Here is a 15550-nt window from a genome sequence, read left to right as displayed (position 1 = left end):
TGTTTTAAATATGCTTTTATTGGATCGTGAAATCACTTTGAGTGACTTCATGGGAAGTAATCCATAAATTAAATTGTTACTGTTATTAATTTACTACTACTAATAATAATAAAAATAATGCTATGCAATTATTTTGCACACTGTCTTGTGAAGGCCAGTGCTCTGAAATATAATGGTTCTGGTTAATACAGGTCTGGAAAAAGTAAGCTTACCAGGCAACCCTCATGATATCTACTCATTCGAGTGTACTATTGAGTCCTATAGGGCTTACTCACAAGTAAGTGGGGTTAGAGTTGCAGGTCTAGCGTTGCAGCCAGTGCTAGTCCTACTCAGAGTAGATCTATTGAAATGAATGAACATGCCTAAGGCTGCAAATCCCAACCACACTTACCTGAGAGTGAGTTGCACTCAGTTCAACAGAACACTCTTCTGTTCTGAGTAAACACGGTCAGGTTTGGGCCGTTAGGTCTATTAATTTCCTTGGGACTACTCGGAGTAAAACTTAGTTGGATTCAACCATTGTCTCTCAGATGGTTCTGTCTTTGCTTTTGTTTTTTCATGTGTCAGTTGAGCCTGAGAAGTCAGGCTTAGGGTGTGTTCACAGTACTGCCTTAGAGTGCAGCAAAATTGCCGCCCCCACATGTATTTCACAGCTCTTTTCACTAACCCTCTTGCTGTTCACATCTGCATGGCTTCATTAATGTCAGATTTGTTTCTGTTTGTGTCCACACCAGGGACCACAGACAGGGCAGATATGTCTTTAACTTGTGCCAAGGTGTCCACACCTTGGCTATGGACTCAGACTAGCTCGAGAAGCAATGCACCAAACAGCAGTATATTATAACAAAGTACAAGATATGTATGTATTTTGGATAATGTTGTGTGAATGTGGATTAAAAACCCAGCAGTGAAATCGCAGTGAGTACACAGTAAACAGGAGTGTGAACACAGCCTGAGTCATACACCTGGGAGAGTGTGAGGCAACTTGGGGGAGTGTGTGGATATCACATTGCTCCAAATGCCAGCTGTGATTGAAATGTAAAACTTGAGAAGGTTGCCTCTGCAAATATCAGGGTTTAGAAGGTACACAAAATCCAGCTGTCAACATGCAAATCGCCTACAAAATCTTCCTGGTGAGCAGCTGTTGTCACTGAGCCAATCATAATGCTAATTGGATTGGAGCGATTGAAGAGGGGTTAAAGAAAGTGACAAGGAAACAATTTGTCTTTTCCTTGTTTGGTTAAGCTTTCAAGATGTTTTTCCTTTCCCGCTTTCTTGAAAGGTCACTCCTGAATGCATTTCTAAAGTGAAATGAATAATATATTCGGCTTCTCAGATAAACATCCTCTTTCTAGGCCACTTTGCTTTTGGATAGTCATACAAGGTATTAGAGGAGGGGTAGCCAATGTGTTACAAAGACTGCGGGGAACCTTTGGCCCTCCAGATGTTGCTGAACTACAACTCCCATCACCCTGGCCATTGGCCATGCTTGCTTTGGTTGTTGGGAGTTGTAGTTTCCCCACACATGCTGCGCATGTCCATTCCTAGGCAAATGTATACAGTGGTAGGTACCTCAGGTTACATACGCTTCAGGTTACAGACTCCGCTAACCCAGAAATAGTACCTCGGGTTAAGAACTTTGCTTCAGGATGAGAACAGAAATCGTGCTTCAGTGGCGCGGCAGCAGCAGGAGGCCCCATTAGCTAAAGTGGTGCTTCAGGTTAAGAACAGTTTCAGGTTAAGAACGGATCTCCGGAATGAATTAAGTACTTAACCCGAGGTACCACTGTACAGCAAAAACAGCTGATGTGGCACCTATCAGATGATGCTGAATTTCACATCCTTCCCTCCCTGACCATTTGTCACACTGCCTGGGACTAATTGCCATTGCAGTTCAAAACATTCAGAGAGCAACATGCATACCCCACCCTCCACCATCAGGAAATGCGAAAACAGTCTAGATGTCAAGTGCCAGGATGAGTCTAGTTCCCTGGTGAAGCATTGCTCTGGAATGACGTTGTCATGCCCCAGAGTCATGGTGGGAAATTACAATGGTGAATACCAGCCAGAACCACCCTGCTTCCATGGCTGGGCAAAGGAAAACTGGGGGTTACCCAACGCTGAGAACACTGCAAAGCCCAAGTGGCTCCAGTTGGCATTTGGGGTGGGACTCACTGAAGGCCTAGGCAGTATAGGCTAGATTCAGTACAGTAGGCTAGATTCTACACATATCCACAGACTGCTCTCTGTTCTCCATCTGTCAGGCGGCAGTAAGCAAGTCCCACAGGGGGTTGCCAGGAATGTAGAAGACAAGGAAAAGTTCTTACCATCTGCTTTTTACTCAATATTTACACAGAGAGGCCTGGATCACAGCCTCTTGGGATAATGGTGTTGTCCTGAGTTAATCTCCACAAACCCCCCACCCGTCTCTCCCACTTGCTTATCACCTCTATGGGTGCTGACAAGGGCCCTTTGCCTTTGAGCTCTCCTACTTTCAAGGCTTGCCAGGTTCCGGGGGAGGGTGGACCTGAAATGCTTTCTAAAGACACTGTGTCCATCAGTTGTCACCTCCCTGGTGCTCCCCCTTCCTCCCCCCCATTATTTCCCAACTGTCCCCCTCATCTGCTTCTGAGCTGTGACCTCCCTCAAGCCCCTGTTGTACTTCTGAACTGTCTTCCTCTTCTCTAGAAGGGTCAGGCTGGGGAGGTTGTCTCCACCATCCCTCCTCTGCCCAGTTCCTGACACCATCCAAGCAAGCAAGGGACATTATCAGCATCCAAGCAGACATTCCTGTCAGACAGACACACCCAAGGAGAGTGTGAAGAAGGGCCTGTCAAGGGCGTGACCTATTGTAGTGGGTATGGCCTGTGGAGAGTCCTGAGGGACTTGATAGAGAGGTTCCTCATCACTGGTTTAGGCCATTGGGAATTGGCTGTTGATGTTGACCCCTGTTGCCAGGCCTGCCATCGACTTGGGTTACCCAAAACCTGGCTGCATCACTACAGCCCTGACACATTGCATAACTGATGATAGGCTTGGGAATCGCCATGTGCAGTTAACCGTCTCCCTGCTCTCATCCAGAAGCATTTTGCAAATGATTAGTGCCTTCACAAATGCTGGATTTATTATCGCCCTGTTACTTCTCGTTTCTACTTGGTTACAATTAAGAGTTAGGGCCAAGGCTGCTTTACAGTTTTGTTTTATTAAAATCCCTGGCTTCCCATTCACGTTATTAGAATAGAGGTAATAAAGTATGGCTAGGGAACAGAACGGCAAATATGCCTTCGTTTTATGGGCGCTTGTTCCTCCTTTGTGTAGGAATGGCAGAGAGACTCAAATCCAGCTCAATCGTCAAAGTAAGGGCACATGTGGAAAAGGTACGTCTCATTTGGGTCCTTGGCATTTCAGCCAAAGGAGAGGAACTGGTATCTCAGCCAGCAGAGGGACATAGGAAAAGTGCTTGTACTGAGGCCATATCCATGCTATACATTTAAAACACCATGATACCACTTCCCCCAAAGAATTCTGGGAGCTGTAGTTTGCTAAGGGTGCTGAGGGTTGTTAGGAGACTCCTCTCCTACAGTTACAATTCCCATAGTGGTTTAACAACCAATCCCAGGAAACAATGCTCCCTTTGCAAGCTACCTGCTCCCAGAATTCTCTGTGGGCAGCCATTTTTAAAGTAGTATTAAAATAAAGGTAAAGGTACCCCGGCCTGTACGGGCCAGTCGTGTCCGACTCTGGGGTTGCGTGCTCATCTCGCTCTAGAGGCCGTGAGCCGGCGCCATCCGAAGACACTTCCGGGTCACGTGGCCAGCGTGATGAAGCTGCAGCTGGCGAGCCAGCACCAGCGCAGCACACGGAAACGCCGTTTACCTTCCCGCTATAAAGCGGTACCTATTTATCTACTTGCACTTAAGGGTGCTTTCGAACTGCTAGGTGGGCAGGAGCTGGGACCAAACGATGGGAGCTCACCCCGCCGCGGGGATTCGAGCCGCTGACCATGCGATCAGCAAGTCCTAGGCACTGAGGTTTTACCCACAGCGCCACCCGCGTCCCGCAAAGTAGTATTATGGTATAATAATAATAATAATAATAATAATAATAATAATAATAATAATAAAAACACACACAATAAAAGATCAAACATTAAAAACTTCCCTAAACAGGGCTGCTTTTGGATGTCTTCTAAAAGTCAGATAGTTGTTTATTTCCTTGACATCCGATGGGATGGCATTCCACAGGGCGAGTGCCACCACCGAGAAGGCCCTCTGCCTGGTTCCCTGTAATGTCGCTTCTCGCAGGGAGGGAGCCGCCAGAAGGCCCTCAGTGCCTGGGCTGAACGATGGGGGTGGAGATGCTCCTTCAGGTATACTGGGCCAAGGCCGTTTAGGGTATTATGGTGGTAGACGATTTTGCCTACCTGGTGTCAGGGGATGGTTAGCTGCTTGTGCTTAAAATTGTGCCCCTTCAGAGTTTGTGCGACCCCACAAACCTCTGTGTGTGACAGAGCTCCTCAGACATGTCTGCTCTAGTCACTAGTAGAGTCTGACAGTGGCTGTCTGCGGAAGCGCTTCCAGCAAAGAAGTTCCTTAACGGAAACGCGTCTCCTGGACTCACGACGTGGCAGCTTCCGGCGAAGCATGGGTCTCCCTGCAGTTGCTTCTGACACCTCCCCGCTATTTTCGCTCGAAGTGTCTCTCACCCCTTTCTCTCCCCTGCTGCTTCCTGCCTGGGCTGCTGCGTCTCTCTCAGCATTACTGAGATCCTCTCCCCCGCCCCTACTCTCTCCTCTGGGCGGTGAGGAGCTGAAACCCCTAAAAGAATCCTCTTCATCTTCAGACGTCTCGAACAATTCCCTCCATCGGTCTTCGTTCCGACTCGCTGAATCCTCCTCCACCTCGGAATCAGCGAACCCCTCCAACTCTTCTTCGTCGTCGGTGGTGGCGAAGTATTCCCTCCGGAACCTCGCCACTGGCTGGGGTTTTCTAGGGAATCTCTGATGAAAAGTTTCAATCAAAACCTCGTCATCTACATCTTCTGCCCTGACCCAGGTGTTTTCCGACTCCGGCTCCCCTTCCCACATTACCAAATACTCTACTTGATCTCCCCTCCACCTGGAATCGAGAATCTCCGCTACATGGTAGCTGTGTTCTTTTTCCTCCATAGCTGGTCCTCTATTGACCCTCCCCTCTCTGTCCCCTATATACGGTGACAGCAATGATCTGTGGAACACTGGGTGCAACTTCATGTGGTTCGGTAACCGGAGTCTGAAAGCCACTGGGTTGACCTGTTGCGTGACTTCAAATGGGCCCAGTCTTTTGGGTCTTAACTTCTTACAACCTCCTTTAAATGGTAACCCTTGGGTGGACAGCCACACCTGGTCCCCCACCCTAATACTTTCCCCTTCCCTTCTGGTTTTGTCTGCCTGCCTCTTATATTCCTCCTTCGCCCTGTTTAAATTAAGTTGGAGCTGGCGATGGATCGCTTCCATTTCTTCAACGAACTGTTCTGCGGCAGGAACGCTCCAGTTCTCCCCCTCCCCCCCTGGGAAGGCTCGGGGATGACACCCGTGATTGGCCAAAAAAGGGCTCATCCCCGTGGACACGTTCTCTGCATTGTTATAGGCAAATTCTGCCAACGCCAGCTTCTCCACCCAATCATTCTCTCTGTCATTCACATAACACCTCAAATATTGCTGGAGGACACCATTAGCTCTTTCCGCCTGCCCATTGGTTTCTGGATGACGGGCAGTGGAAAAATTCACCTCTACATGCAATAAGCTCATGAGCTTCCTCCAGAACCTGGAAGTAAATTGTTTCCCTCGGTCCGAAACCACCCTCAAGGGGGCACCATGCAACCTAAACACATTTTCCACAAACAATTTGGCGGTTTCTTCTGCTGTGACCGCATGTGAGCAGGCTATAAAGTGGGCCATCTTGGTTAACAGGTCTACCACAACCATAATGGCTGTCTTCCCTTTGGACCTGGGCAGATCAGTCATGAAATCTATTGCCACTGCCTCCCATGGTCTTTCCGGCGTGGGTAGTGGTTCTAATAAACCTGCCGGTGCCCGCCTCTCCCCCTTGGCTCGTTGACATCGGTCACACCCTCTCACATATTCACGCACATCTTCCCTGACCTTGGGCCACCAGAATTCCCTGGTAACCAGCCACATGGTTTTGTGTTGCCCAAAATGCCCTGCTGTGGGGCTATCGTGCAGTTGCTTGAGTACCTTTTCCCTCAATTCCCCTTCAGGTATGTATAACGCTCCCTTGTAGTACAACGCCCCGTTTCTCTCCTCAAAACCCCCGGGTTTGTCTCCCTCCCTCCTGAGACCCCTGAGTTTGTCCTGGGCGTATTCATCCTGCACCGTTCCCTCTACCAGTTCCCTTTGCCCCACCAAAGCCGCCCCACACACCCAGCGGTCCTCGGGAATGACATGAGTCTCTTCGGGTGCACCCTCTCCCTCCAAATATTCAGGTTTGCGTGAGAGAGCGTCCGCCCTAACGTTCTCCGGGCCTGGTACGTAACAAATCTCAAAGTTAAATTTGGAGAACTCCTGGGCCCATCTCAACTGCCTTTGGTTGAGCACTCGCGCCGTTCTCCAATACTCTAGATTCTTATGGTCCGTGCACACTTGCACCTTCTGTTGTGCACCAATTAGTAGGTGCCTCCATCTCCGGAAGGCCTCATAAATCGCAAGAAGTTCCCGGTCGTACACCGTGTAGTTTCTCTCAGATTTGTTCAGCTTTCGCGAAAAGAAGGCACACGGTCGCCACTCTGACCCCTCCTTCCCCGGCTGCAGAAGCAGCACCGCCCCTATGGCTCTGTCAGAAGCGTCTGTTTCGACCCTCAGCTTTTTTTGTAAATCCACATGTAGAAGTTGTTCGTCAGAGGCGAAGGCCCTTTTCAGTTCCTCAAACGCTCGCTCCGCCTCCCCCGTCCAAACAAACTTCTTTTTGCTGCTGAGACAGTCCGTGATGGGCGCCGTCAGGTGGGCGAAGTTTCGGATGAACTTACGATAAAAGTTTCCAAACCCTAGGAACCTCTGCACATCCTTCTTGGTCTTGGGTGTTTTCCATTCCAGCACCGCTTGAACCTTGCCGGGGTCCATGGCCAACCCCTTGTCTGACAAGCGGTACCCCAGGAATTCCACCTCCTTGGTATGAAACTGACACTTCTCCAGTTTCACCCACAGTCTGTTGGCTTGCAGCCTGCTCAACACTTCTCTGACGTCTCTCACATGTTGCTCCTCATTCTCCGAATACACCAACACGTCATCTAAGAAGGCCACGCAATTCTTGTAGAGCAAAGGCCCCAGTACATGGTTCATAAAGGCTTGAAAACACGCGGAGCCTGTTTGTAATCCAAAAGGCATAACGAGGTATTCAAATGCCCCCAAAGGGGTGAACATGGTGGTCTTCCATTCATCCCCTTTCCTTATACGTATCAGGTTGTACGTCCCCCTTAGGTCCAGCTTTGTAAAAATCTTTCCTTTTCGCACCCTGGTCAAAATATCATCAATCCTGGGCATAGGAAAAGCCGCCGGCTCTGTCACTGCATTTAGGGCCCGAAAGTCACATACCAGCCTCGGCTTGTCCGTGTTTTTTTTATCCACAAAAAACACTGGGCTACCCCCCGCTGCCTTGGACTCTCTGATGAAGCCTCTCTTCAGGTTCTTGTCAATGAACGCTCGCAACTCCTGCATCTCCCTGTCTGACATGGCATACAACTTGCCTACAGGAAGCTGTGCTCCAGGGAGTAAATTGATCTGGCAATCAAAGGGCCTATGCGGGGGTAGTTGGTCCGCTTCCTTCTCGCTGAACACGTCGCTGAGATCAGCATACTGTGGTGGCACCTTCCCCTTCTCCATTACTTCCGTCCCTGCTAGGGTGGCTTGGGCCCCTGCTGACCCCTTTTCCGCCCTGCAGTGTTCTAAGCAATGTGCTGAACCGAAGGAAACCACTCTTTGATGCCAGCCCACCAGCGGATCATGTAGGGCTAGCCAGCTCATTCCCAAAATAATGGGAGCGCCTCCCAAGGTGGCCACATTAAACGCTATCAGTTCTGTGTGCCTTGCCACCCTCATTATCATTGGGACGGTCTGCAAGCTGACGCCTCCTCCCAACAGTTCCCTGCCATCGATCGTGGTCACCTGCAGGGGGTTGCTTAAAGGGATAGTCTGTATCTGGTGCTCAGCAGCAAACTCCTTGCTCATGAAATTGCAGGAGCTGCCTGAGTCCAACAGCGCCTTTATTTTTAGGGGGTGTCCATTTTGCAGCTCTAGCGACACTTCAATCACTAGAGCAGGTCGAGGAGCTTCTGGCACTGGCACTTGGGGAAGGGGCACTTTCACTGCTCTTTGGCCTGGCTGCAGTGCCCTGCTGGCAACCAGGCGTTGGCTTTTACCTGCTCCGTTTCTCCCTGCTCTTCCCCCTCAACAGCTCCCACCATCCCTTGCCATTCCTTCCTCTGGGGGCAGACTCTGGCAAAGTGACCTGGCTGTTGGCAGAGATAGCATTTCCGGGCTCCCTTTCCCTCCTTCTTCGCCCCCTCACTGGGCTTTGAAAATGCGCGCGCGCGGGCTGTTCCGATTTCCATCGGCTCTGCCGGCGGGAAAGCTGGCTCAGGAATGTCTGGAATGCGTAACTCCTTCCAACGTTCCCCTCTCCCTTCCCGCCTCTCCATGGCTCTTGCCTCCTGGCGCGCTCCAATGGTCAGCGCAGATTTGGTCAGCTGATCCATAGACACCGCCCTGGGGCTCCTGGCCAGCTCGTCTTTCACAGCTGAAGAAAGACCTTCTTCAAATAGCATCTGAATGGGTGCTGCCGATAAATCCCACCCCAATCTGTGAATCAGCATGGTAAATTCAGTCCAGTACTCACGGACAGATCTGCTTCCCTGCTTGCAAGCCATTAGCTGTCTGCGCACCACCCCTTCCTCAATATCGCTGGAAAACATGATATCCATTGCACGAAAGAATTTCATAGTGTCCTTTAGGATATCGTTGTGCGTTGCCATCAGGGGTCGAACCCAGTCCCGCGCCCCCTTCTCAAGATGCCCAATTACGAACGCAACTCGCGATTCCTCATCAGGGAACTCATCAAACTGCACATTCAGAGCATATTGCATCTCAGTCCTAAAGGCATGGTAATCCTTGGGGTCCCCCCCAAACTTCTGCACCAATCCTGGTACCTTTCTGGGGAACTGAGTGGTTCTCCCCTTTTTGTCAGCATCCTGAGCCCTTCTCTCCTCGAGCCTCGCCGTCTGCAGCGCAAGTTGGACCTCCAGAGCTTGATACCTTTCTTCCAAGCTTGGACCAGCTCCAACCCCTGCGTCTCCGGTTCCGACTGGGTTGCTCATGATGCTTTCTCCTGCACAGGCAGCGTACAGAGACTGTCAGACTGCTGTCAGGGGATGGTTAGCTGCTTGTGCTTAAAATTGTGCCCCTTCAGAGTTTGTGCGACCCCACAAACCTCTGTGTGTGACAGAGCTCCTCAGACATGTCTGCTCTAGTCACTAGTAGAGTCTGACAGTGGCTGTCTGCGGAAGCGCTTCCAGCAAAGAAGTTCCTTAACGGAAACGCGTCTCCTGGACTCACGACGTGGCAGCTTCCGGCGAAGCATGGGTCTCCCTGCAGTTGCTTCTGACACCTCCCCGCTATTTTCGCTCGAAGTGTCTCTCACCCCTTTCTCTCCCCTGCTGCTTCCTGCCTGGGCTGCTGCGTCTCTCTCAGCATTACTGAGATCCTCCTCCAGAGACCCCGCGCTCCCCCTGCTGGTCCCTGCTTTGGCTGTTGACTCTCTCCCAGTCTCTGGGAGCCTTACCACTTCCCTTTCCTCCGATGTCAGTTCCCTGACACCTGGGTTCCACCATAATCAACAACCTCTCCATCGACGCTGAGCTGGATGAGCGTATTGGCAAGGCAGGTACGGCAATGATTTGCCTCTCCAAAAGGCTATGGGGGAATGTGATGCTAATGTCCAATACAAAGATGAAGGTCTACTAGGCTTGCATGTTGAGCATGCTGCTTTATGGAAGTGAGTTGTGGGCAACTTACAACCACCAGGAGGGACACATAAGCACCTTCCACATGTGCTGCATCAGGAAGATTTCGGGCTATAGCCCTTTCAAAGGACCTTGAGTAATACAATGGAATCTACAAATACTCTATTTACTATTCTAAAATAATCTGTGTTATATATGTATAATTGGGGTTGGGTGGAAAAAAAACAGAAAACAGGGTATGGTGAATGGAATGGAGTAGCCTGGAAAGGGCATGGCTAGCTGCGTGAGTGTAGACATGAACAGTCTACACTCCCAACATTTTGGGGCAGGCCCTGCTTGTTCACACTTAATTCTAGTTTCTCATGAAGGACAGAAATATAGAAATCTGTTTTATATCAAATCAGATTGTTGGTCCATTTAACTATGGGTAGCCTACACTGACAGGCAGCAAATCTATACAGGTGCTGGGAATCAAATCTGGGACCTTGTACACACAAAACATGCACTCCACCCTGGAGTTATGGGTCTTCCTTTAAAACGGTGGAGGAGGGAACTTTGGCATTCTGCATTTGTTTCTAAAAGTGCTGGGTTACAGAAGTGGTGAAAGAAAAGCTTTTATCTCTAAGAGCATCTGAAACAGCTTAGTGGCTGCATCTTTTGTGGGTTTTTATATGTACTGTTTTTTAAAAGCATCTTTTTGGAACAGAGATTCAACAAGCCCGAGAAAAGAGCTTAGATATTAAAGAATGCATCAAGGAGGGTTGGTGTTTTGCTTTAGAGCTGGTAAAAATAAGAAAGTGGGAACAATCTGTTTGGAATATGCCATAAACCTTCCAGGGCAGAGAGACTTTGCTGTGTTAAACTGCATCAATTAAACTCTGCCAGTGCAGTTGTTGCAATTACCATACTTTTCGCTCCATAAGATGCACCTGACCATAAGATGGACCTAGTTTTTAGAGGAGGAAAACAAGAAAAAAATATATTCTGAACGAAACAGTGGATGTATGATTTTTGTGGTTCATGCTGTGGCCACAGACATGATATCTGATTTGACGGTGAGTTTGGGGTAGCCCAATGCAAAAATCCTGAGGATCCATGTGGATCCGTGCTTTGTAACTAGGTTTTTGTGCCATTACAGTCCCATGAAACAGTGGGTGCATGTTTTTATGTGTGCAGGCTGTAGCCATGGACATGCTATGTGATCTGATGCTGAATTTGGGGTGACCCAGTGCAAAAATCCTGAGGATCCATGTGCTTTTACCTCCCCCCCCAGGCAGCCTCCTTTATCTCTAGAGTCCCTTATCTCCCTCCCGATCCCTTGCCGATCAGCTGCTCAGCGGCTTTGTTTCGACACCCCCTTCCCTCTTGTTTGCCTTAGTGTCTTTTCCTTAGCTGGAGCAGTTTTTTGCTCCTCCTTTTCTTCTAATTTCTCTCCTCATTGCTTTAATCTTCCTGTCTCCTCTCCTTGCAAGTTCACTGTCTTTACCTCCCACCTCCCAGGCAGCCTCCTTTATCGCTAGAGTCCCTTATCTCCCCTCCTGATCACTTGCTGATCAGCTGCTCAGTGGATTTGTTTCAACACCCACTTCCATCTTTCTAAAAAATAAAGCACGACCTGCTTTTTGCCCCTGGGCAATTCGGCTCCAGGGACAACACATTCGCTCCATAAGACACACAGACATTTCCCTTTACCTTTTAGGAGGAAAAAAGTGTGTCTTATGGAGCAAAAAATACGGTACATTGGACTTCCAAAGGTTTTTTTGTTTTTGTTTTAATCAGATATAGAGCTGAGCAAAATTTTGTTCAACTAGAATTGAAAGGATTTGGGGAAAAGATTGCCTGACTTCATCCCCAGTGCTTTTGTGTGTGTGCGCTCCCACCACAATGTATTTTACAGTCCTGGCAATTACAGTGTTGATGTTCTTCAGAGGCTAAGTAGCTGGAGAGCAGCACCATTTCCCCTCCCATCAGCCTCCTGATTTCTGACTAGGGCTGGGAGAGAAAATTCAGCTTGGAATTTAATGCAAACCTCCAAAAAATATTGCACTTCCTGAGCCAATACGTGAACCGATTACACAACTCTCTTTCAAAATTCACACTTGTCTGAATTCTGCGATGCACCCCTTCAACCAAATAATGTGCAGAAAATGTCTAGATTAGTGAAAAGTGAATGCAAAAGTGAGTATCAGAGTGAAAATAATGTACAAACAGGACTTCAGCTAGAGAGAAATTGCTTGCAAAAACACATATGCCAAGCACAGTTATAAGGCCTGAGGTTAATGGGAAGCCTCCCCAACAAAAATGACCTCCAAAAAGTGTTTCTATCTTCATTTTCGCTCATTGAAAGTGAAGGGGGGGGGGAATCTGAGCTCAATCTGTAGCCCAGCTTTAATTCTACCACCTCAAATCTCTTCTAGCGCATTCTGCTGTGTGTGTAGGCCAGGCCTTTGATGAGCCTGTACATGTTGACTATTGGGGGTGGGGAATCTGGGTCATGCATGCAACTCATCAGTGTAATGGAGCCCGTCAGTATAATGCTAGCAGGAAAACAGACATGTGGGTTTCTCCAGGTTTTTGAGATGCTTAGGGCTTCTTCACGCATGCTTGCAGATCATTTGGTTTCTTTCCACTTGGTAGGGAGCTGAATGTATGAACAGACTCTACTGTAGAAGTGCTGCATCTGATGTGCTTGGATGGCTCCATCTGTGGTGATGTGCCTGTGATGTCTCATTTACTCTTGCAAATTGTTTCCTGATGTTGCAGTCCTCAGTCATCAGCAAGATGCATCTGCTCTCAGGAATGCCAGCTTCTGTGAGTGGGCTGAAGTGAACAACTATCCTTTCAGTGGAATCGGTGTGCTTTTGCAAATACAAGTTTCCCTTCTGCCTCTCAATTGGAAATGTTCTATGGAAGCAACAGAAGAGATACCATGGAGAGACCAGAGCTGGGGGGAGGTACAGAGACACCTTTGTGAAACGAATAACAATTGTTGGGAATCACAAAGGAAGAGAGTGATGTTGCTTGGAATGGAGGAGGAATCTGCAAATGCTGGATTCCAAAGCAGACTCACCTGATACGAATCAGATATGGATCACAACCCAGATTGAATCATGAGTCCCCTTCAGAATCCACAACCCTGTGGATCCCTTTATGAGGTACCTGAGAGTTGCAGTTCCCAAAACACTGAGCATAAGGCTGGCAACCTGTGCTGTGGTTCCCAAGCACTCAAGACCCCATGGATATTGGGTGCTTGTGAACTTCATGAAAGAGATTTTGATAGGTGGGTGGGACAACCCCTGACAATCGTACAACATCATAATGGCATCATGTGGTTTACAGGTGAGTTGCCCTGCTGTACTGTATTCAAGGTGCATGGTGGAAAGAAGCCCTTCATGCTAGTTCCTTGAGGCTCTTGACAGCTGGGTGACCTACTCAGCAGCTTTTGAAAAAATGTTGCTATACAAAGGCAGGTTTTTTTTAGCCCTTGAACCACCTTGTAAGCACTTTTTTAAAAACAAAAAACCTTAATATTTCTACATATCCACATTTCTTTCCACTTTAAAATCAGCAGAGAAATGAAAGGGGTGGACTTTGCTACATTCCTAGGCAGAACAAGGACAGACCAGACTTTAATGGGTCCATCTGACCCTAGCTGTTGCATTCAGGTCCTGCTTTCAGACATCTGGTTGGCCACTGTGAGGACAGGATGCTGGGCTAGTGTCAGGCTTCAGGGAATTGTCTTCCTCCCTCATGGCAGTAGATAAGCAGAACAAAGGAAAATGAGTCTTCTTACTGGTTAGAAACTTTAATAATCACAGCAAGAAAACAAAGAACACATCTCCTAGAAATGGCGGTGCTCCCAATTAAGGAACCCATCCCCTGTCGTCCCTATTAATCTATGTAACCTTTAAGTCTTGTAATCTGAGCTTGTACCCTTTGTGCTTTCTGTTTTGCCATTTTCTGAGCTCTCCTTGTTTTGGAGAAGGTGTGTGTGTGTGTGTGTGTGTGTGTGAGAGAGAGAGAGAGAGAGAGAGAGAGAGAAAATGCTGTCCAGATACTGTGAACCTGTTAATCCCCTCTCTCCCAGTGTTCCTTCTCCTAGCTGTTCCCCATCCAGTATATCCCAGCTTCTGCCTTCTGAACTATGCCCCTCTGCAAACCACTGTTCCAAATCTATACTATCCTCCTGCTCCTGGGAAGATTCAGGATCTGGATCAGGAGCATGGGGAGGCAGAGGCTCCCACCATTTCTCCTCAGTGCAGCCCTCCACAGCATGGTCCCTGACAGCTCGTTAGACTTGTGGCTTTTATTTATGCAGCGCTGTTGCAGACTGCAATGCATCTGGCCCAGACATCACTTGCTTCTGGATGAACAATTGGACTATTTGAGTACAGAGCTGGTGTTCCCACAAGGTGAATTTTAGGTGGCACAGCATTGTCTAGAGAGAGAATAATGTTTGCTATAGCAACTTTCTCTCCCAGTGTGACTTGGTGGTGACTCCTACACTTTGGTGACTGCATCAGGAAAGTCTCTAGGGAAAGGTCAAGGGGCCAGCAGCCAATCTGAGCATTAGAGAGAGATTGTGGGCAAGTAATCCCAGACATTGAAGATGTAAGCATTTGGTTGGGTGACCTTTTTTTAGGATTTTACTCCAGGAAATAAACTGCCACAGGGGCCGGTGGGCTGAAACGGACTTTGGACATGCCTGCTTTAAGGAGTCCAATGTGCTTTAAAACTGAACAAGCCTCATGTGCCATCTTAAGCCCTCAGACTTTTCCAGCTCCTTGCGGTGTCCCTCTCTCCTCATATTGTTTAATGAAAGAAGCATCCTCAGCCAGCCAAGACTCACTGGGAGCTCTCCGAGGTGCTGATCAGGCTGCCTGGATTTGTAAGGCAAGCTTTTTGATTATCCCTGTTGTGCCTGTATCTGCCCTCACTACTGGACATGGCAAGTAGAGTCAGGCAACTGTGACTATACCCAAGGGGTGGAGAGCCTCTGAAGATGAGGCTGGATTCCACCTGCATGTCCTCAGGCCCTCCCCTCAGGCACACCTACTGTTTAGAAGGGAGCAGCAGAAAGGGAAAAGGGGCTTGGATGTTCTGCAAAGTGTGCAATTGTCTCCTTCCTCTGTGAGAAGATCTGCTTTGAGGAGTTCAAAGCACAAGGGGAAGCTTCTCAGTGCGGAGAGAAAATTTTGTTCCTAATAAATTTACAGAAAGCCATTAATCCATTTTGTAGTTGCATACATGCAGGGTTTTTTTGTTTCGTTTTTTTTTAAAGTACAATTGCATTTTGAATTTTGAGGTTTGTGAATAACTGCAAGACAGGGTTTGCAGTTCAGCTGTGCATTGGTGTTATTTACATCCTTCTGCTGTGACTGCTGAGTCCCTTTTTTTTGCCTTTTGTGCAGTCAGGACCCCTGAGAGGTTTGTTTGTTTTAAAATTTACTCATTTATAAATGTTTTCAAATAATAAAGTTTGCTGGAGATCATTTTTATTTCTTTATTTTACAAACTTTGAAAAGAAAATCTATGGCAA

This window comes from Podarcis vaucheri (assembly GCF_965113315.1).
Source record: "Podarcis vaucheri genome assembly, chromosome: 7".
Taxonomy (NCBI): domain Eukaryota; kingdom Metazoa; phylum Chordata; class Lepidosauria; order Squamata; family Lacertidae; genus Podarcis; species Podarcis vaucheri.
Note: the sequence above shows the minus strand (reverse complement) of the source record.